General features: G+C 36.2%; 2 pseudogenes; both read left to right on the top strand.

Moving 5' to 3' along the window:
- Positions 1 to 439: 439 nt before the first annotated feature.
- LOC124974609 (plasminogen activator inhibitor 1 RNA-binding protein-like) lies at positions 440 to 1615 on the top strand (annotated as a pseudogene).
- A 7627-nt stretch (positions 1616 to 9242) lies between these two features.
- Positions 9243 to 9882, top strand: LOC124974608 (dnaJ homolog subfamily C member 9-like; annotated as a pseudogene).
- The last annotated feature ends 12115 nt before the right edge of the window (positions 9883 to 21997 follow it).

Raw genomic sequence — 21997 nt, 5'->3', positions numbered from 1 at the left:
TATGTATTCACCTGATGACATTAAAATACAAAGTGGGCTAGAAACACCAAAGGATTACTCATGAAATTTGAAAAAAATATAATTGCCACTATTTTCAGATGACTTGTTAAAATTCATTAGAAAAGTGCAGCAAAGGGTACTGGATATAGGCAATACCTCCATGTAGCTAAAACAATCTATTACAAATGTTAACCAAGTATTAATACCTACCAATAATTCAATATTAAATTCTTCTTATCATCAATAATTATAATTGTTTTTAAGAAATATCACAAATTATAAGGAGATAGCTAATTAAACATCAGGAGGACTTCACAAATTGGATATGCAACTGAGAAGACAAAAAACATGAAAAAGGTGGGAAGAGCTGAAGCATGTGCTCTTGGCTTTGTGCAGCCTGCTGCAATCCATGGGAGGAACACATCACCGAGCCACCATCATGCCTGGGCACCTACAGGAAGGCTTTTGGTGTGTGGTAACCAACTGATTGGACCAGTTATTTGAGGACGACTTGGACCCCTTCGAGGTGCTGAAGGCAACAGAGAGCAAGAAAAAAGAAGCTGGCAGGGGTGGCATTGGGGGACCTGGAGCCAAAAGCACAACTCAGGCTGCGGCCCAGACCAACTCCAAGGCGGCAGGCAAACAGCTGCGTAAAGAGTCCCAGAAAGAACCCACTGCCCCCAACACTGGTGTGGCTGACAAGAAAGAGGAGACACAGCCTCCTGTGGCTCTTAAGAAAGAAGGAATAAGATGTGTTGGAAGAAGACCTAATCAACAACTTCAGGGTAAAGGGACAATAATTGATAGAAGACCAGAAAGGCAACCACCTCGTGAAAGAAGATTTGAAAAGCCACTTGAAGAAAAGGGTGAAGGTGGGGAATTTTCAGTTGATAGACCGATTATTGACCGACCCATCAGAGGTTGTGGTAGTCTTGGAAGGGGTGGAGGAGGCCGAGGACATGGAATGGGTCGAGGAGATGGATTTGATTCTCGTGGCAAATATGAATTTGATAGGCACAGTAGAAGTGATAGATCTGGCCTGAAGCATGAGGATAAACACAGAGGTAGCAGATCTCACAACTGGGGAACTGTCAAAGATGAATTAACTGACTTGGATCGATCAAATATGACTGAGGAAACACCTGAAGGTGAAGCACATCCAGTGGCAGACACTGAAAATAAGGAAAACGAAGTTGAAGAAGTTAAGGAACAGGGTCCAAAATAGATGACTTTGGATGAATGGAAGGCCATTCAAAATGAAGACTGAGCAAAAGTAGAATGTAACATCTGAGCAAAAGTAGAATGTAATGTCCCAAAACCAAATGAAGGTGCTGATGGGCAATGGAAGAAGGGATTTGTTCTTCATAAATCAAAGAGTGAAGAGGCTCATGCTGAAGATTCTGTTATGGACCATCATTTCTGGAAGCCAGCAAATGATATAATGTCTCAGCTGGAGATCAATTTTGGAGATCTAGGTTGCCCAGGATGTGGTGGCAGGGGAGGACCAGGTGGACGTGGGCGTGGTGGATGCCCAAACCCTGGCAGCAGGACTGACAAGTCCAGTGCTTCTGTCCCTGATGTGAATGACCCAGAGGCATTCCCAGCTCTGACTTAACTCGATGCCATAAGACAACTCTGGTTCCTTTGTGTACCCTCCTGTTCAAAGCTTTTGCATGCATAAGGATCCCAAACAACAAAGAAATTGAAAAAAAAGGACTGTCATTCATACCATTCACACCTAAAGATTGAATTTTATCTGTTGAGAATGAACTTCTCTCGCTACACAGAAGTAATAAATGTGGTAGTCAATTTTGTATTTAGAAATGTATTGGTAGCAGGGATGTTAATTTTCAGAGATTATGCATTCTTCACAAATACTTTTGTATTGCTGCTTGCAAATATGCATTTCCAAGCTTGAAATATAGGTGTGAACAGTGTGTACCAGTTTAAAGCTTTCACTTCATTTGTGTTTTTTAATTAAGGATTTAGATGTTCCCCCAGTTACAAACTGGTTTTAAATATTGGACAGAATATTGGTTTTAATACCTGTTTTGCACTTTCACACATGGTCTGCTGGGACATGTAAATTTTGATTTGTCAAATTTTATGCTTTGTGGAATACTAACTACTTTATGTATTTTAACTTAGTTTTAATATTTTCATTTTTGGAGAAAAGTCATTTTTCACTTCTCATAATAGCTGTTATATATGCTGAACCTTTATATACAGAAATATCAGTACTTGAACAAATTCAAAGCATATTGGTTTATTAACCCTTGCTTCCTGTGTGGTTCATTAGGTTTAAATTATACCTGACTCACAATTTCAACTATATTTACTTTAGAAATATGCGACTTTCCATTTTAAAAGCCAAACTAGACAACTTATTTGTGAAAGTTGTTTGAGCTACTTACTGATGATAAACATATCCTGTCAAATGTTATGGGTATGGGATTTCCACCTCCTTCAACAAGGTGGGTGGAATAAGTTAATTTGGCTACCAGGTAACATTTAGACTTCTGTAAAATAAGTGTCTGGCACTTGCTATGATTTGTGTGATATGTCCCCAAATGAGAAGGTTACATCTGTAATCAACAACCCTTTTAACCTTTCTTGTTCTGAAGAAACCAAAGGGCACTGGTTAGTATGGTAAGATGGGAGAGTCTTTTCAATTTTTGAAATTTGGAAAGCAGACAGCTTTACTTTATAAGATTGGAACAGCAACACCATCCATAAAATATAAAACAAAAATCTGAACTGTTAATGAATTTCCTACATTGTTACTATTTGGTCTTAAGTCAATAGATGAATATTTGTTCCAGAGAAGGTGATAAGTATCTTTTCCCTCTTCCTTCACTAGAAAATTAGGTAATTAATGGATTCCTTGAATGGGAGCATCACCACATATTAAAACACATGGATAGAATGATCAATAAACAGGTTTTGTTGGATTTTTTTATTCTGCCACATTTACTGAACAGAGAAGGAATTTTATTTAAAGTTTTAAAACTGTCATTTGATTGTCACTTATTTTCTACCTCTGGTAATGTCCAGTTTTTAAAATATTGGAGATCTTAAATTTAACATGTCTGCTATTTAGTTGATTGGTTTTCACATATACTTCTAAAAGAAAGATTGTACAGTATGAAAGATATTCATTTGGATTAGATGTATCAATCTGCCTACTAGTCTTGACATCTTAGTAAGAGATAATTGTTTTATAGTGATGGATAAACTTGTGCTGGTGTTTTAAATCTTATGATGCTGAGCATGTTCTGCACTGGTGCTAATGTCTAATATAATTTTATATTTTCAAAAAGACCTGCTACCCAGAGGCAAGTATTAATTTAGTCCATATGGGTTATTGACCCCTTTTGAAATTACAACATACACACTCATTGAGTCAGTTTGTTTTTAGACTTTCAAGTATCTAACTCATTCTGAACATGTTTATAAATCTTTTGATTTCCACCAACACGTAGAAAACATCTGCTGTTCAGAAACACTTATGTTCCATTTGCTATCAACCATTGTCACTAGAGAACACACAACAATATCTGATATGTTGCAAGCTTTCAAGACAGACTAAACTTGAAAAAGTTGATTCATTAGTTGTGTCTGATCGATGTGAATTTGCCTCCTAGTTCACTTTGTGTCAATATCTAAAACTGTGAACCTAACTTTCTCTTATTGGTGGGTAATAACTGAAAATAAAGATGTATTTTCATGCTCAAAAAACATGAAAATAATACTAAGGTTTATTAATTGTCAACTAAGTGAAAATAACAAAATAATGAAGTATTATAAGGATGACATTTAAAAAAAGATCATGATAAAAAGTGTTCAAGAGATACTCAGACAACAGTAAGAAATAAAGATTTAGAAAGCAAAATTTCCTTTGGAAAAGCCTTTGAATGCATCTACTAAATTTCAACATAGGTGTAGTTACGACCCAGCAATTTCACATCTATGTGAAATGAATTCATATGTGCACCAAAAAAGTACACATCTCAGGTAAATGTTTGAAAACTCTGAAACATAGAAACAATGTAAATTTTCATCAGCAATATAATGTAGCTTTAAAGATGAAATATCCAGTGTAACAGAATATGTGATGTAAAGAAGATGAATGATCATTTGACCTCAGAAAATGTCCCAAATGTAGTTTTAAAGAAAGATAAATCAAAAAAGGACATATTACTTTATTAGTTCAAATCAGAAGAAATCACTGCATAAGAAAAGCAATCAGAAAAACAATTCCCCTAGGAGGAGGATGGGCATTGAGTGGGAAGTCAATACAAGTTTCCTCTAAAGTGGAATCAACAAAGGTGGTGTGTGCACATGGCGGTTTTCTTAGAATTAAAATATCATGGAACTCAACACTTAGAGGCATTGCATTACATATGCTGTCATTTCAGAGTGAAATACTTCCTTCAACTCAAGTAACCAAATAAGATAAATAAGGCACAGATGGATGATGTTTGTATGATATGTAAACCAGGTGGTACCCAGAAAAACTTTTAACTGATAAGTTGCCAAAGAGCCATTTTCAGAATCAACAATAAGCTCCTTCTTTCTAAATCCAATGGAAACATATGTTTTTTCAGAAGTATAAAATTGAATGACCATCCTATCCTCCTGGGAACATTGCCTGAGTTTCCAGATACCAAACTTCCACTTTTCTTCACAATTCTTTTGCGCATTTAGCTCTTATTTTTTCTTCCTATAGCCAACATTGTACCTACTTAGGCTAGGTTTTGGTCTCTATTAATTTCCTTTTTCCTACTATTTTCTTAACTGATCTTATCAAGTTCTTTAACCTGTCATTTCACTGCTGATTCTTTCAAAATTTATGCCAGTTGTTCCAATACTAATTGAATTTTAGACACAAACATCAAACTGCCTATTTAGTTCCCTCAAACATGAAACATCAAAGTAAGGAACTCAAAGTTTTCTCTGAAATGGTTTCCAAACATCTTCTCTGACTAAACCTTACTCAATTGATTAGTAAATTTAATTATATAGAATTCATTCTTTTTCTTTATGTGCTCAACCAATCTTCCAGCAAGTTACAGCAGTAAGACCTCTAGACGATATCTTAACTGCTTTGAGTTTTGTGTATTTACACCTAGATTCTTCTTTGGAGTAATTGCAATTTTCTTCAAGTCATCTCCCTACTGCAAAACCCAGCCTGATTCCAGACCATTTCTTTTCCAAAAAACAGAGTTAGTATTACACCAATCTCTCCCCCTTATTTATCAATACTTTGCTCATTTCTGTATGCTCTTAGGACAAATTCTGAATTTGTTAGCTTTCTTACATCATGTTAATGATGTGGCCCTTTCAAATATTTTTTTTAAAGCAGAAAGAGAACATCAAACCAATAAATTCATGTTCTGGTCTCAAGCATTCAAACTGTCCTAAACTCTACTGGATGATTATTTGCTATTCAAAGAAAAGTCAATCCTGGCATAACTTTGAAAACTTCATAATTTAACCTTCCATACCAACAAATCTCATTTGTATTCATATGTGTGAATAAGTACACATACCTCACTAAATTGTTCCTGTATTAAAAGGAGAGTTTCTTGCTTGTATTGGTGGGTGGGTTGCTCTTAAGTAGCTGGCCTCTGCAGTCAAGCAGTCTTAAGAGCAGACTCCAGACTCCAATATTCCAGCAGATTGAAGAAGCTCACACTCAATTTTCTCTTTCAGCATTATAATGTTCTCAGTCCAAATGACAAAACACACCTCTCAAAACCCCACAGCAGCTTGCCACTTGAGTGTGCTCTGCTAGCAGTATATGTAGCTCTTGGGTCAACTGCTATGGGTTCACATTTATGCTAATGGTGGTTTGGAAAAGGACACACACTGTTGGTTTGTTCATGAGTCTGAACTTTTGGCTCTGACCTCAGTTCCATTTTCCCCACAGGGGCATGCTGGCAGTTACACGTCAGTATGCCCTTACTTCCCCAGGCCCTAGCCTGCACCTGCATGATCGGGTGGGCTGTATGGCCTACCTCCACCCTTCCTACTACAGTCCACCCACAACCACCCCTCAAAGAGCATAATTAGGGAAAAGTAGATCTTTATATAATTATAAACCTACAATATAATTGTGTGCATGTGTGTGTAACAGGATGTGGGGGAGGGGAGAGAAAGGGAGTGAAATCAGAGAGAGAGGTTAAAACTGATCAAGGATAGAGAAATAACCTAAAATAGAGGAAGATAAGTGTCCACAATTGTCAAAATTAAACAAATTAAAGATAATCAGAATACAGTCAAATGTATATCAGTAGGTTATAAAACTAAAAAATTGCAAAAGAATTAAAAGTACAATATTCCTAGCCTTCATAAAAAGTAAGTAATATGAGTGTGCAAAGGCATAGCTTATAAAAACTGTTCCAACAGGCAACACATCTGGCCATGCCATTTCAGATAATTATTACAATCTCTACAAGGAAATAGAGATTCCAACTGTGTACAAATTATTTTCCTACAGAGACATATTTCATGTTCATTGTATGAAGCCAATGTAACTTTGATATTAAAATAAGATTTGAGAAGTTCAGGAAAGGAAGCAAAAAATCTTTAATATTTATATCATTTCCTTACCTACAATCACTCAGTTGATTTTTACTACTTAAATTTATATTGACAATTATTAGAATGGATTTTTTTTCTGTAAAAGCTGGATGATTTGTTTATGAGTAATCCAATATGTAGCAGAAAGCATAATATGTTCTCACATAATTTAAACACACAGTGAAAGAATGATAAAATTATAGAAGGCATAATTGTCAGTAATATTGTAAGTACTAGCAATTAAATATTTTATAACTATATTAATAAATCTGGAAAACAAAACGAGTGGGATAATCAATTTTGTAGGAGGTCAGGCATGATGGTTCATGCCTATATTCCCAGTGCTTCAGGAGACCAAGGCAGGAGAATTTCAAGTTCACAGCCAGCCTCAGCAATTTAGTGAGATCCTAAGCATTTAATGACTCTCTCTGTCAAAAAAAGAAAAAAGTTCTGGGGATGTGACTCAGTGGTTTAACTCCTGGGATCAATGCATGGTGCCAAATGTATAAAAATAAATAAAATAAAACAAAATTTGTAGGAATATATGAATAAATGAATATGGCTTAAAATGTATACAGTTTAAAGAAAAGAGATATAAACTGGAGACATTTTAACTAATTTTAACCAAAACTGACTATATAACAATTGCTCTCTATCAAATCTTAAATGACATAAAGTTTATAGCACAAGCCATTTTATAGCTCACATTATAACATAGGTTCTCATGTAGAGGTCCTGGGAAGAATCCATTCCCAAGGTCCCTGGATTGTTGCCAGGATCCTTTTACTTGTGGTTATAGCACTGTGTTTCCTGTTTGCTTTACTGTCAGAAAGTTGAGATTTATTGAGTTCAGTCAATTATTTCCTTCACTTTGAACAGCAATACAACAGTGATGCCTTTTTGTTATGGAAATATAATATCCCCTTTTGCATCAGCAAGAGAAACTCTCTGCTCTGAAATACAAAATAAAAATGAAAACAATCATTGCATTAAACAATGAGAAGAGATTCATGATTTGATTAGCCCAAAGTGATATACTCCCTTTCACTTCACTAAAACTCAACTGAGTAGTAAACCTAACTACATCTGAAAAGTCTGATTTTCCATACAATATATATAATATAATTTCAATTTTGATATCCTACTACATTCACAGATATACTGTGAGTAGTCTTGGGGAGAGACTCTACCTTGTCATTATCTCCTTAACAAAGTCTGTGTCTCAGGCCAGGGCTGAGCAGCACCTTTCCTCAGTGCTTATCTCAGTCCTAGGGAAGTAGCTGCTTTTTAGCCTAGGCCTCATTTTTAAGAGTTCTCCTTACTATTATTAGTCAATACCTTATTTTTCTAATCCACTGGGTTATTATTTTTTACATATTACACTTATTTTGCAATTACTCTCCAGATTGGACCTTCACTAATAGATATATGGACATCAATAATATTATCATATGTTTATTTCACTCATATCAGTTATTACAGTCTGGCACAACTCTAAACAAATCCCTCTGAATTACATTGTTCTTCAAATAATTGCCTTGCATATTGGGAATAAAGGAATTTTATTAAATTTTAAGTAAACTTGGACTGGAAAGAAGAACAGAATTTAGACTGAAGCCTTCTGGTTCGGGAGTTAATTTTGTAATGACTTTTAGATTCAGGCCTATTTCTAGCATTTTACTTTTTATATGATAATAAACCTTTAGTTGCTCTTCTTGATTTTTCAAAACTATTTTGTTCTTAAATTAGTTCAGTCTCGTTTGTTCCTCTATTGAAGGTTTATGAGGAAAAACTTTTTAATGTACTCTTATGACAGGTTACATTAATATTTTTATAAACACGTGTTCTCCAAAAGAAACCACAAGTATAGTCATTCAAGTATTTATTTTCACTGTTTTCCCCTTCCCTTCATTTCTTCCTTTTCTTTTCTTTTCATTTTTAAAAATTTTTCCCCCTTCGGCATTCCCATGTTTGTTCAAGTTTCCATGTCACTTCTCTGTGTCCAGGACATTTTTGGTGTAGGAGTTGTTATTGTTTTAGTTCTTCAAAAAATCCCCATACAGTGAGGGTGAATGTAATCCTGTCACCATTGTATGTTCCTGGGGTTCCCACCAGTTCAGCTTCTGCACAGAACTAACAGGGCTAAATCTTCTCCCCCATGGATGGGTTTAGATTCGTGTGATTTTGGTAAGTATAGTGGGAGTAGCTTTTTCCTTCTAACTGTTACTTCAATTGAGGAGATTCTGACATTCTGAAGCCTTATTTTTTTTCTTGGTATATTTGCATTACTTTCACAGGAGTTCAGTTTTATATTTCAAAGGAAATTATATATTACTTTTAATTATTAGGTATTTTATGGGACACGATTTTTAGGTTATATAATTATTTAAATAAGAAATATAAGTTGTTGCTCAGGGAAGGTACCAAATATTTGACAGGTAAAGAAGTGATGAAAAAATAAATTTAGCATTTTATTAATCAAAAAAAGAATTAGGGATAAAAACTATATAAGTGCATCTAAAAATACAGAAAAAAAAAACAAAACCAAAAAAAATACAACATATTTTAAAAACTGATAATAAAAAATCCATGCTGAAAAAGCCAGGACAGGAGCCACTGAGATCTCTCTCTTATGTGGAGCCCTTTCACTTCCCAGGATGGGGCTCCTGGACTGTGCAAGGAAGGGTTCTGTACTGTGGATGTTGGTGCTGGGCATAGAGCTCAAGGCATCAGTCAGGAAGGTCCAATGCAGCTACCACAAAGTTTCCCTGCAGTTGCATGCCAACCACATGGACGAGGGAGACAAGAAAGATACCAACCCCCACTTCCACATCCTGGGGAGAGTTTATGCAGTTCTAAGTGACAAAGAGCAGAGAACAGTGTAGGATGAGCAGGGATCAGTGGAACTCTGGTTTTCAACGAAGGCCAGGACTGGAAGGCCTATTGTAGGTTACTATATAAAAAGATATCTCTTAGAGGGCATTCAAGCTTTTGAAAAGATCAACAAAGGTTCTGAGAAAGAACAGGCTGATATTAAAAAGGCCTATCTGGACTTCAAAAGAGACAGGGATCAGATCATGGACTCTGCTTTGTGTGCAGTATGCAGAGGAATCCAGGATAAGGAACACCATTCAGAAAGCTATTCACGTCAAAGAGGTCCCATCCTATGATACCTTTGTTAAAGAATCAAAACAAAAGCTGAATGCAAGGGAAAGAAGGGCTTAAGAAGAAACTCAAGAAGCAGAATTGAGCATGGAGAAGTTTGGTTTTGCAACTCTAAAGAAAGAAAAGAAGTAATGGAACTTTTCTCTTCAAAGGCCCTTAAGCTTTAATCGGTGCCATTGGAGGTGAGGTGTTGTCCAGACTTAAAGGCAAAAGTTAACCTTACTCTTGAGAGAAGATGGTCTTCCCAGGCTAAGTTATTCAGATTGACTAAAACAAGCAGAAATTCTCAACCTGTTTTTAGTGTTTCCTAGAAATTACCTGACACTGTGACGTCCTCGTGTGAAGGACTGGGGTAGTGATAGTTGGAAGAGTGGTATACTTCTGACAGAACTTGCTTCTGTGGCTCTTCATCCACAGAGCTCTATCTAGAATTGGGGTCAAAGGCTGAGGACATTGTTCAGTGGTATAACACTTGCCTAGCTGAGGTAAGTCCCAGCACCGGGGGTGGGGGAAGAATTTGAATGTTTCAGTGATGCACATGTCTATTGGACCTAGTTAGGATACCGAGAACACTTATTGCAGAGCTGTCTTCCAATTGTCAGTTTGCTTTTGATCTTAATTATCTTCAATATTAAGACACTCTCTTCTTTTTATTTTACTCAGACAGGTTTTGTGTACTCTTATTACTTCAAACATTTTTGGAAGGTTTGTATATGATTAAATAAGTAAAAAATTATTACATTCTGGTGGCTTTTAAAATTATCCCATTGATCATTTAAAAATGTGATCTAGATAAAATATTAAGTGTTCTGAATAAAGAAGAGGACAAAAATTAATCCTAGTTATCATTAAAATAGACAGCTTGCTTTCAGTAGCATAAAGATATATATGCTGTAGTCCTGTCTGATTGATTTTTGGTGTCCATAAGCAGGCCACTGAGTTGATCTGAACATTTTTCCTCTTCTGTATATGTAAGATCTAAAGTTATCAAATTCTATATATTAAATACATTCAGGTTATTTTTGATTTATTCTTTCCTTCAATGAACCAACACAGTGAGCTTTTACATTCTGTTATTATATCTTTTGCTCTAATATTTTCACTTGATTTCCCCTAACATCTCCTATTTACTTATAAGACATTTTATATATTTTTTTCCAGATTGTTCATGATAGTTGCTGGAACATTTGTCTGAAAAATGTTTCAAAGCTCTTATCAGATTATTCTAACATTAGTGTCATATTGGTATGCATCTATTTATTAGACTTGATATTTTACTATTCTTGATAGGCTGAGTAATTTGAGATTATTTCTTGGACACTTTGAGTCCTACAGTATAAGACTGGTCCTGATATTCATATTCTTTTTTATCACTCAACAAGGTTCAGAACACATAGTAATACACACTTTTGTGGGCTCTGCTTGAATGTCAGTTAGCTTTCAAAGCCTTGTAATTTATTCTGTTATTCCCACTGTTGTGCTGCTTAGTGACAGAACTGAAATCTGGTTCCACCTTGCAGTTCAGTTCTTTTACTTTCCACTGTGTGGAAAGGACAGACTTCATAAACTTAAGGAATCACCTTTTCTGACTTTCTGTTCTCCTCCCTCTCTTCACCTGAGTGAGGATGAGGAAAGGACCCTGATATTTGCTGGGCCTGTTCTCATGCAGGTGAATGATAATAGTAAACCTTCTTCCTCAGTCTCTCGGACTGCAGCATGGGTGGGGAGATGTGAAGCACTGCCTCTGTTTATCTTAGCTCAATGTAGGGCGAGGAGAGTGGAGAGGGTTCGACTCCTTCTTAGTTGCTGAGTAAATGGGAGAGACAGTTATCTGTGGCATGTCATTCACCTGGCATCATGTCTCCATCCTGCAGCACTGGTGGGATCCATGTTTTAACACTTTTTAAGAAACTTGTTGAGGTCTGCAAAAACTTCTGCTTAATCCGTCACTGTGACTTTTCTTGAACAGTCATCTCCCCCGAATTCTCTTATGACTTCCTTTTCTCTTGCCTCTTCAGCTACACATTCTTGCTTTAGTTCCACTATAATCTTATGGGAGGGTCCATATTTAAGCAGTCTGTCATGGATGGAACTCTTTTTATGCTGGGCATGAGTGTATACCTAAAGCAAATGGGAGTAAAAGCAAAGAAACCTACAAAACAAAAATTATTACATAAAAAACCTGAGGGATTATAAAGTTTGTTTATCAAATTCTGATATGCCTAGGGAATAGCCCTTTTTTTCCTTTATCTTTCAGAATCTCCCCACAGTTGTTTCATATGTTTTGTGCAGTGCCTCTAGTTGTAATTAGTGGAAGAGTTCAGGTGGAGTGTGCTCCTTACATCTCTGCCAAATCCAGAATAGCCTAGTTTGACGTTTTATTTCAATTACAGTAATGCAAATTAGATATGAGTTAAGTATTCTTGTATCCAATCAAGGTATCATTAGATGGACAATCTAATGGCCTGGTATCAGAATGACCTGGAGACAACTTATTTTCAGTTAACCCATAGATGAATTTGTCCCCCTTGATGAGGATATTGAATATTAACCAGAAAAAAAAAAGAAGATAAAATCATGGTTAGTCTCTAAGCTATACTGTTAAAGTCTAACATCTCTTTGTGCTGCCCTCTTTTGAATCAGATTTGTGAAATGGATATTTCAGATATAATATGAAAGAATGTTCATCCTTCAAAACCCTCTTGTATACCATCTTGTGGTTAAACTCAAGTACGTTTGTACACCACCATCACCCTCAAGTTGCCTGTGTTTATGTAACCACAGAATAACTGAGATGATTTTCTCACAATCAACTTCCTCCCCTCCAACTTTACATGTCACTCTAGAAGCATGCTTTTCTTTTTTTAAATTTTTTTGTTTGCTCTTTTTAGTTATACATGACAGTAGAATGTATTTTGACATATTATACATATATGGAGTATAACTTCTCATTCTTCTGGTCAAAAATGATGTACAGTTAAACTGGTCGTGTATTCATATGTCAACACAGGAAAGTAATGTTTGATTCATTCTACTGTCTTTCCTCCTCCCATACCTCCCTCCCTTCACTTCATCCCCCTTTTTCAAATCCAAAGTACTTCTATTCTTCCCTCCCCTCATCCTATTGTGTATTAGCATCCACATACCCGCATATCAGAGAGAACATTTGACATTTGTTTTTTTGGGATTGTCTTATTTCACTTAGCATGGTAGTCTTCAGTTCTATCCATTTACTGGCAAATGCCATAATTTCATTTTATCTTTATGGCTGAATAACATTCCATTGTGTATATATACCACAGTTTATCCATTCATCTGTTGAAGGGCATCTAGCTTAGCTATTGTGAGTTGAGCTTCTATAAACATTGATGTGGCTGTGTCACTATAGTACACTGATTTTAAGTCTTTTGGGTTTATATAAAGGGGTGGGAAAACTGTGTCAAATGGTGGCACCATTCCAAGTTTTCTGAGCAATCTCCATACTGCTTTCCAGATTTTTATCTTTTTGCTGATGATTTTTTTATTTATTTTTAGTTTTACAGAATGCATTTTGGTTCATTGTACACAAATGGGGTACAACTTTTCATGTTTATGGTTGTACATGCTAGAAATTCACACCATTCATGTACTCATACAAAAACATAGGGTTATGATACCTATCTCATTCCACTATCTTTCTTTCCCCCTCCCTCTCCCATCCCCTCATTTCCCTCTACACAATCCAAGTCCTTTCCAGACTTTTCTATGTAATAGATGCATTCCATTCGACTGAGGGATATATGGGCCCAGCTTGTGATTTACTGAACAGCAATGATGTAGAATACTTCAATCCCCACAGAAAACTTCTCAATAGTTACAATCTAAAACTTCCTTTATTGACTTCCCAGAAAATAGCTTTCTTACCTATAATTGAACATGTTCCTACTTCAGATTTTAATACTTTTCTTTCTGTGGTATAAATTTTAAATAGATATTTTATCAGTCACTTCTCTGAGCAAATATATTTTGAAGATCAAGGACTCTAAAACCAAAAAGATGTGGCTTCAAGTGATGTTTAGTAATTGAATTGATAGATGTGTGACATGTGAATTTACTTTAGTTTTCTGAGTGTAACATTTATTATCTGTACAATGCAGAGAACAAAACTTCACACATGAAGTTACTATAAGAATTAAATGAAATATATGTGTAAAAGCAACTATCAAAAACTGATTGCTTGCTTCTCATTTTGAAGCACACTGAGCTTCTCTTAAAGAGAAAACCCCAAGGTGTCTGGGTCTTAATGCTGTGCATGGATGCCACTATTGCAGCAATAGTTTACCTTCATCTTTTTTTTTGTATCATTTCCCTTTTGGACCCAGGCAGGAGATTTTTCATTAATGCATACTGAATCTGTCCCACTAGATTAAGCCTATTACTTACACCTTTGAAGGGCTTTCCAAATCCACATATGAGCAGGGCTTAACTCTTTTTCCAACCCTCACATAACTAACAATTTGATGATAATCTTCTATTGCTGTCTATAGTGCTAATATGTTTGTTGAATGAGGTCAAAGATAAAGCTGGACCTTGGGTATCTATTAACTAAATCCTGTTAACTCTAGGTCAAAGACGGCTCTCATAATTTTATATTCTGATTTTTATAAATAGTAATCAAATTCAAACAATATATAATCCTCACAGAGAAATGTCTTTCTAGTGACAGGTGATGGTTGTGTACAAGCAAATTTTAGCCTAGTTTTAGGTTACAAAACAGAGTGATGACCCTTCAAAGGTATTGATGTCTTAATCTCTGGAACCTGTGAGTAAGTTAGTTTACGATGTAAAAGAAACTCTGCAAATGGGTATGAATCTTGAAATGGGGAGATTATTTTGAGACATTTGGATAGGTGAAGGATCCTTAAGTCAAAGAGAATAACAGAGAGACACAGAGGAATTTTGAAGATGCTATTCTGCTTTCTTTGAAGATGGAAGGTGTATTCAGGAATTCAAGTAGCCTCTAGAAGCTGGAAAAGAGAGGATATTGATTCTCCTGTTGAAGGATTGCAGACTTCTGACACCATTGTTCTTGGACATCTTACCTCCAGAATTTTAGGGGAGTAAGTGTGTGTTGTTTTAGGTCACCAGTTTGTGATAATCTGTTACAGGAGCAAAAGGAAATGAATTCTTCATGTTTAGAAAAGCTTTGTTTCACCATGATCTGATTTTGTTGAGATGGTGTCCTCTACTGTTTGCTTATGATGTTAACTGCTGACTGGGACTTGCCAAGCATCAGTTCTCTGCCAGGTACATTAAAAAGACTATGTGGTTTAATTTTAACAAGTATATGTATCAGCATAGCTATCCCAAGTTTAAATGAAACTTAAGTTTCAGAGAGAATCAGGGACCCATCCAGCTCTACGAACCAAGTAGGATCCCAGGCAGTTTCATTCTCTCCCCTGCCAGGTTGTTTTCCCTCCTTCTCTGCACCTAAAGTTTTGAACTTGAAAGAAACTTAAGAGTTGTTTTTTCTGTACCAGTTGTCTTAGAATTCATCACTAAATTGCAGAGAAAGAATATGAAGATTTTACCATGTTATAAAAAAATATATTTCTTCAGTGTAAAAAGCGTGATCTAATAGCAAACACAAGTCAAAAAATTTTGGGTAATTCACCTGACTTTTTTTTTTTTTTAAACTAGTCTTCTAATTGTTTTCTTATTATGAAGTAGTGGCAATAAAACTGCCCTATATATTTTACAAAGGGATTTTATGACATTTAATTGAGAAAAGGTATGCAGAAATGTTTAATTTTATAAAGCATTTTACATATTTCTTTTATGATTATTATTACATAAGGTTTCATTAGCATTACTTTAATCCCATATTTTTATAGAGTTTCTAACAGCCTGAATTCACAAATGTTACATAGCAATGATAAAGACAGCAATATTTGTGTACCTTAATTATCCATATTGGAAAATTAGTACTACTTTGGAATTAATGAAATCCTGGATTGCCCAATTAAGGTGAGTGCTAAATTCATCTAACAAGCATTCAATTTTTCCCCAGTGATCATAAGAGGTTTCACTGGAATAGTTACAAGTATTAACCAGAAAATTTACAGTTACCTCTGAGATGCTTTTGTTAAAATCAGTCTGAGGGACTTCACCTAATTGCAGATATTATCCCTTTGTCGACTTCCACCTGCAAATATCACACAGCCACCGTCCCCTGATAGGCGGCAGTGCCTGGAGGACGAATTGTGGATTTCATCAAGATATATGTTTTTGTTTTGTTTTCTCTTTTCTTTTTTTAATAAGAAAGAAATGAAGAACTTTAAAAACCTAGTTTACTAAAGTTCTTAAGCAACTGACAATTTTCTCTCAGGTGAAATTGAAAGCTTTTCTCTTTGTAGTTTTAACTCCTTTTCATAAAATGCTATAGGCTGGATGTGGCTGTGGACATAGATAGCAAAGTGCTCACTAATCAGCTGACTTGTGTGAGAGGATATTGGCACGAGACTGAACAATGCATCAGAAAGGAGAGGCACAAACACGGAAGAAGGAGCTAAAATTGGTGAATCCTGAAGTAATTATGCTAATGGAACATTAGGGCAGAAATGAGGAAGAATAGGAGGATTAAAATGGAAATGATCCATTTTAAAAGTTATAAATTTAAAACTGTTTAATTGAGAACTGAATAGAGATGTCTTCAAAGATAAAATGATTGCTGATGAGTACCTGTGTCAGAGCCAAATGCATTTGGATTGAAAGTCTGGATGCCCCTCGGTACCTGTGGGTATTATACCTGTGTTTCTTCATCTAGGAAGTAACTGACAGGAGCAATCTTACCATTTGCCTTAGTGGAGATGAGATGAAGGAGTGTGACGTGTCAGTGCCAGGCACTTATGTCAACTATTAACTGCTACCATTCATATGCACATGATACTTGGGTGATTGTTGTGGTCTAGATCTAAAATATCCCCCAAAGTCATGTGCTAAAGGGTTGGTTCCAATCTATGGGCTATTGGGAGGTGGTAGAAACCTTAGGAGGTGGGGTCTAGCCAAAGAAATTAGGTTCCTGCAGTGCATCCTTGAAAGGTGTATTTTGTCCCTGATCATTTCTCTGTTTTCCAGCTGCCCTGAGGTGAGCAAATCTGCTCTGCCCCTTTCCACCTTGATGTTCTGTCTCACCATAGGCCCATAGCAGTGGGGTCAAGTGACCATGACTGAAATCTCTGAAAGTATGAGCCAAAATAAAATTTCCTCTTTTAAGGTGTTTATCTCAGGTGTTTTGTCACAGTGATAGAAAACTGTGACATGCTGAAAGCTGAAATTACAATGAAACTTTGTCTCCAATTAGAGTTTCAAATCATAAATAAAATCAATATCTTGAGTACTGACATTGGGACACATTGAGTGTTTTCTTTTCTTATGGGAGGAGAATACATCTACTAAAGCCTAATTAAAAATCTCTGTAGACTTTTGAGCCAAGCAATGCTTGTGTTATGGAAAGTTGGGAAATTATTAAATTTTATTACTCACACAAACCAGGTTGATTGTTAAATTTTGAATTTGACTTTTTTTTAAGTCTCTTACCTGTTTTCTCCCTTGTCTCCACTCTTATTCTTTTCAAATTGTTATTTTATACCCTTATTGTCTTAGCTTAGGTGGCCATAACAGTATACCATATACAGACTGAGCTATGGCTTGGATCTGGAATGTCTCCCAAAGTCTCATGTATTCAGAGGTGGGATTTTGGAAAAGTTATTGGATCATGAGGGCTCTGACCTCATCAGTGAATTAATTCATAGGGTATATTAATTAGTCTGAAGGGAATACTGGGAAGTGGGATGTATTTGGAGGAAGCATGTCACCTAGGGCATACCCCAGAAGGGGTTATCTTCTCCCCAGCGGTTTCCTCTCTCTGTATGCTTCCCAAGTGCCATGAGCAGAGAAGCTTTTCCACCACCCCCTATTCAAGACATGATGTTTCTGTCTTGAAGACAACTAACCATGGACTGAAACCTCTGAAATCAACCAAAATAAACCTTTCCTCTTCTAAGTTGTTGTGTCAGATATTTTGGTCACAGCAATAAAAGCTGACCATCACAAACTGCATGATTTAAATATTCTAGAACATCCCAATTCTGGAGATTGGGATCCTAAGATCAAGTGTCCAGCATTCGGTGTCTGTTGATGTCTTTCTCCTTAACTTGCCTTGAGCCCCTTCTCACTGTGACTTCATATGGTCTATTCTTGGTGAATATGGGCAGTGAAAGAAAGAGGAAATGAGCTCTCTGGTATCTCTTATTATAAGAGCATAAAATACGATTTTATAGTTCCCAATTCCTGACCCCATCTAAACCTAATTACTTCCCAGAGTTTCCACTTCCCTACACATCATCAGATTAGAGGTTAGGGCTTTAACATATGAAATTTATGGGGACATGACTCATTGCATATTACTTATTATTTTAAAATAATTGCAGTGTTCTCATATGTTGTCTTATTAATTCTCTTGACAAATATTAATTTTCCATCACAGTCACATACTAGCTTGGGTCAGGGGGCACTGGGAGAACCCTGTGTAGCATGTCTTACTTTGGGAGGTGTACAATGTGGCAGACTGACAAAGATTAATGAATTAAGATTTATAAATAATTCCATAAGATAGACTCTAGAAATGTCCTATGAAGGCTTTTATATGTGGGCTTTGCCCATTTAGAGATTTAGAGCAAAGAAAGTGACATTTGTGTAGAGATATGAAGGAAGATGAGTTAATTATTCAAATGAGTTTGTAATAGACTAATGGACTCCTCAACAGTATCATAAAATTTTAACTTATATGTTGAACACCTACTACATGACAGACTCTAAAGACAGCACAGACTAAGTGGATGATAAATGTGTTCTGGCCAGAACATTTTTTCAATTTCATATTTTCCATTTGCCATCCAGCTCTGAAAAATCATATTCACTCTCTGTGTGTGAGATCTGGTCCATCTGCTGGAATCTATGAAGCTGAATTTTATCCTTGGAGTCATTCAAAACCACCAGAGAGCCAAGACAACATTCATAGAATCAGTATGATCCCTTGTGGAAGATGTTTTCCAGAATAACATCCCTGACTCACATTTAGGCACATTAAGAAGCACAATCATAGAAAACTTTCTGTCCCTTTCATAAAAGCCTAGAGGAAGAATCTCTCCTTTGGTTTGTTGTTTTCTTTGTTTTAGCATGAGGAAATTTCTCTCTTTTCTGTACAGATAATTTGTTTTGATTTTATAGTCATTAAATTGCAATTATATTTCCATCTTTGCCTTAGCCAGGTTTGCTGTTCACATTAAGCAATATTTCAGTATATTACCATATGTATTTTTGTATATCAACTTTATATAACATTTACAATATTTGTGCTGGAAAACTCCTGCTCAACTGATGCCAGAGGAAGTAAGGGAAAGTGTTACCTTTCACAGAGAGTGCAGAGTGAAGGTGGCTATGATGGTTATTAATTCAGCAGTTCAGGAAGGGCATGCTTTTGGCATCTGCAGGCTTCCACCTTGGTACATTGACTTTGGTCACTGGAGATCTCCTAATGGGTGTGGAATGGTTTCAGCACCTCAGGATTGTGGAATGGTTCATTGCCAGAAGATGACCTATATTGAAATTAATAAGAGCAACTTTCCTACAGACTTTGTATGTCTCTAACCAACTTCTATCATATGTACTTTTCTAATGCAATAACCAGCAGTGGGAAAGAAGAATGGGATTATCAATATTGGCCTAGATTTATCAGTATTCTTTCCCCTGAATCTGGAGACCTATTCACTTCACACATAATGAGTGGAGGAGGAAAATGAAGCAAAACTTTATCATAGCAAAGAAGAGTATATTGATGCTGGAGTACATATTAAATTTCCATTATGTCTTACCAGGTTTTATATTGCTTTTTGTGCTCTTATTTATTTCTTTGAGGCAATGTTGTCACCTATTTATTCTATATTATTATATGCAAATGCCCCCAATACTTTTTTTCTAAGCAGTGTGAGATGTAATCAAACTGAAATACGTATTAAACACAACCATATAGGCATGTGAAAAGATCTGTGTTTGTCAATGGAGGTATAGTTGTTTTAAAAAGTGAAAAGAATAGAAGAGAAGAGGGAGAATAAATGGTCTTATAGGGTTGGGGCTTAAAAGTTCAAATCAACAGGTTTTTCTTATTGGCTTAATGCAGACCTTGGAGAGAGGGAAGAGTTGGTTATCACTTAGTCTTATGGGAGGCCTCGACAGGTCTCACTTCTTGGAATTGAGGGGGTATTGAGCTGAGGCAAATGTTCAAGGGAGGCACAATGAGTTCAGTTTCAAACATACCATGTTTGAGGTATCACGATGGAGAATCCAAGAGGCAATTACATGTATGTTCCAAAGTATTTTGAAGTTCCAAATTTGTTTTCATAACCATTCTCTCATTTGTTCTTTCTGATCCTGCTGAGAGATATGGTTTATCTATAAAGAAACTTATGTTCTAGAAATGTGTCTGCTTGTTAATGAGCTACCAAGAAATTTAGGCTTTCTTAAAATTGCTGTCACTTCTAAATCCAAAACCTCAGACTAAATTTTAGAATTCTAAAACCACAAAGACTTCAATGAAATAGGAAGACACTTTGGAGTAGGTTAGGTGATATTGAAGTGGGGTTTGTTATTTCTTAGCACATTATTCAATGAAGAAACTCCACAGAATTTTGGTCACATATCTTCCTCCCTCCCTCCCTTCCTTCCTTCCTTCAACATTGAGTGAGCATAGCTATTTTAGATACTGGTTGTGGTACCTGCAAATACAGACACAATTCAGAATGCAACACACACATGAGTAGAAATGCTTATAAATGTGCTGAGGGGGCTGTGCAAAGGCTGTCTAGAATTTGGATCCAAATATAGTGTTCTCCAGATTCCCAGTAACCCTCAAATAACTACATATGATGAAACGTGAGAGGGCAAAACCATTTATCCTATGTGGGGTGCACATGCTAATAAAAGAAATGGAGAGAGATGTTGTCCAACATTCGTTCTGTGTCTCCATGTGTCAGACTATAACATGCACCATGGACAGGTGGGTTCTTTGTCTCCTGAATTTGAAGAGTGAAATTCACAGACATAAGGGTGAAAGCAAAGTGACAGGATTTATAAAAGTAGTTGAAGGAAAGAAAGAAGAGCTCTCAAAGGGGAAAGAATTCCAAGAGAGGTTTACCAGTAGGTGTCTGTTGTCTATAGGTTTCTTGATTTGATTTGTTTCTATAGGGGATTGGAGCAGTATGGGATTCAGAATGGAGCCAATAAACTTTGTTTTCTTTTCTTTTTTCTCTTTCCTCCTCCTCCTCCTCCTCCTCCTCTTCCTCCTCCTCCTCCTCCTCCTCCTCCTCCTATTTTTGATAACAGGGATCAAAACCAGAGGCATTTAACCACTGAGCCACACGTCCAGACTTTATTTATTTACTTATTTATTTATTTATTTATCTTTGAGACAGGGTCTCACTAAGTTTCTCAGGGCCTCGCTAAGTTTCTGAGGCTGCCCTCAAACTTGTAATCCTCCTACCTAAGCCTCTAGAGCCACTGGGATTACAGGTGTGCACCACTATGCTGTTTTTTTGTTTTGTTTTCTTCAACAAATCTTGGGAGAGTAGTTTTTAAGCCTTTATTAACATAAGGGTGGGGGTGAGAGTTTGTTAGTACAAGATGAAGTGCATTAAAGATTTTGTGGTTGGCTGTTGCTAAGGGTATGAGTAGGGATAAGCAAGGAAGAGCCTTTCCAGTTGAAGCAACAGGAAATTCTCATGACCCAATGTCTCCTTGGAGGGTGACCTGGTGTCCTTCACTCGTTCCCTTCTCCAAGGCCCTTCTCCTATCTCCTATCTGCCTTTCTGTCTCCTTGTCTACCTTCTGCTTCCAGACAGTGATTTGCATGTTATCACAATATCTTTACATTTGTATGAGTAGACCTTATTACCTTTCTTGTCTGAGTAGAAAATCTGGACTGAGGAAAGTTAAGTACCTTCCTCAAATTTGCATTCATTTGAATAAATATATTGAAATGTATTTTATAATAAATGCAATATAATATAAGGCTAGTCTGGTTTCTGTGCAATAGTTCTATTTTTTCCCTAAACAAAATGACATTTATTCAAGATTTAAAGAAGGATTCAAAGTGACAGAAAATTCTATGGAAGGGGAGAAAACATTGTAAAGAGTAAAGGAAGATTTTAAG

This window comes from Sciurus carolinensis, unplaced genomic scaffold (genome assembly GCF_902686445.1).
Source record: "Sciurus carolinensis unplaced genomic scaffold, mSciCar1.2, whole genome shotgun sequence".
Lineage (NCBI taxonomy): Eukaryota > Metazoa > Chordata > Mammalia > Rodentia > Sciuridae > Sciurus > Sciurus carolinensis.
This window is presented reverse-complemented; position numbering and strand designations above follow the sequence as displayed.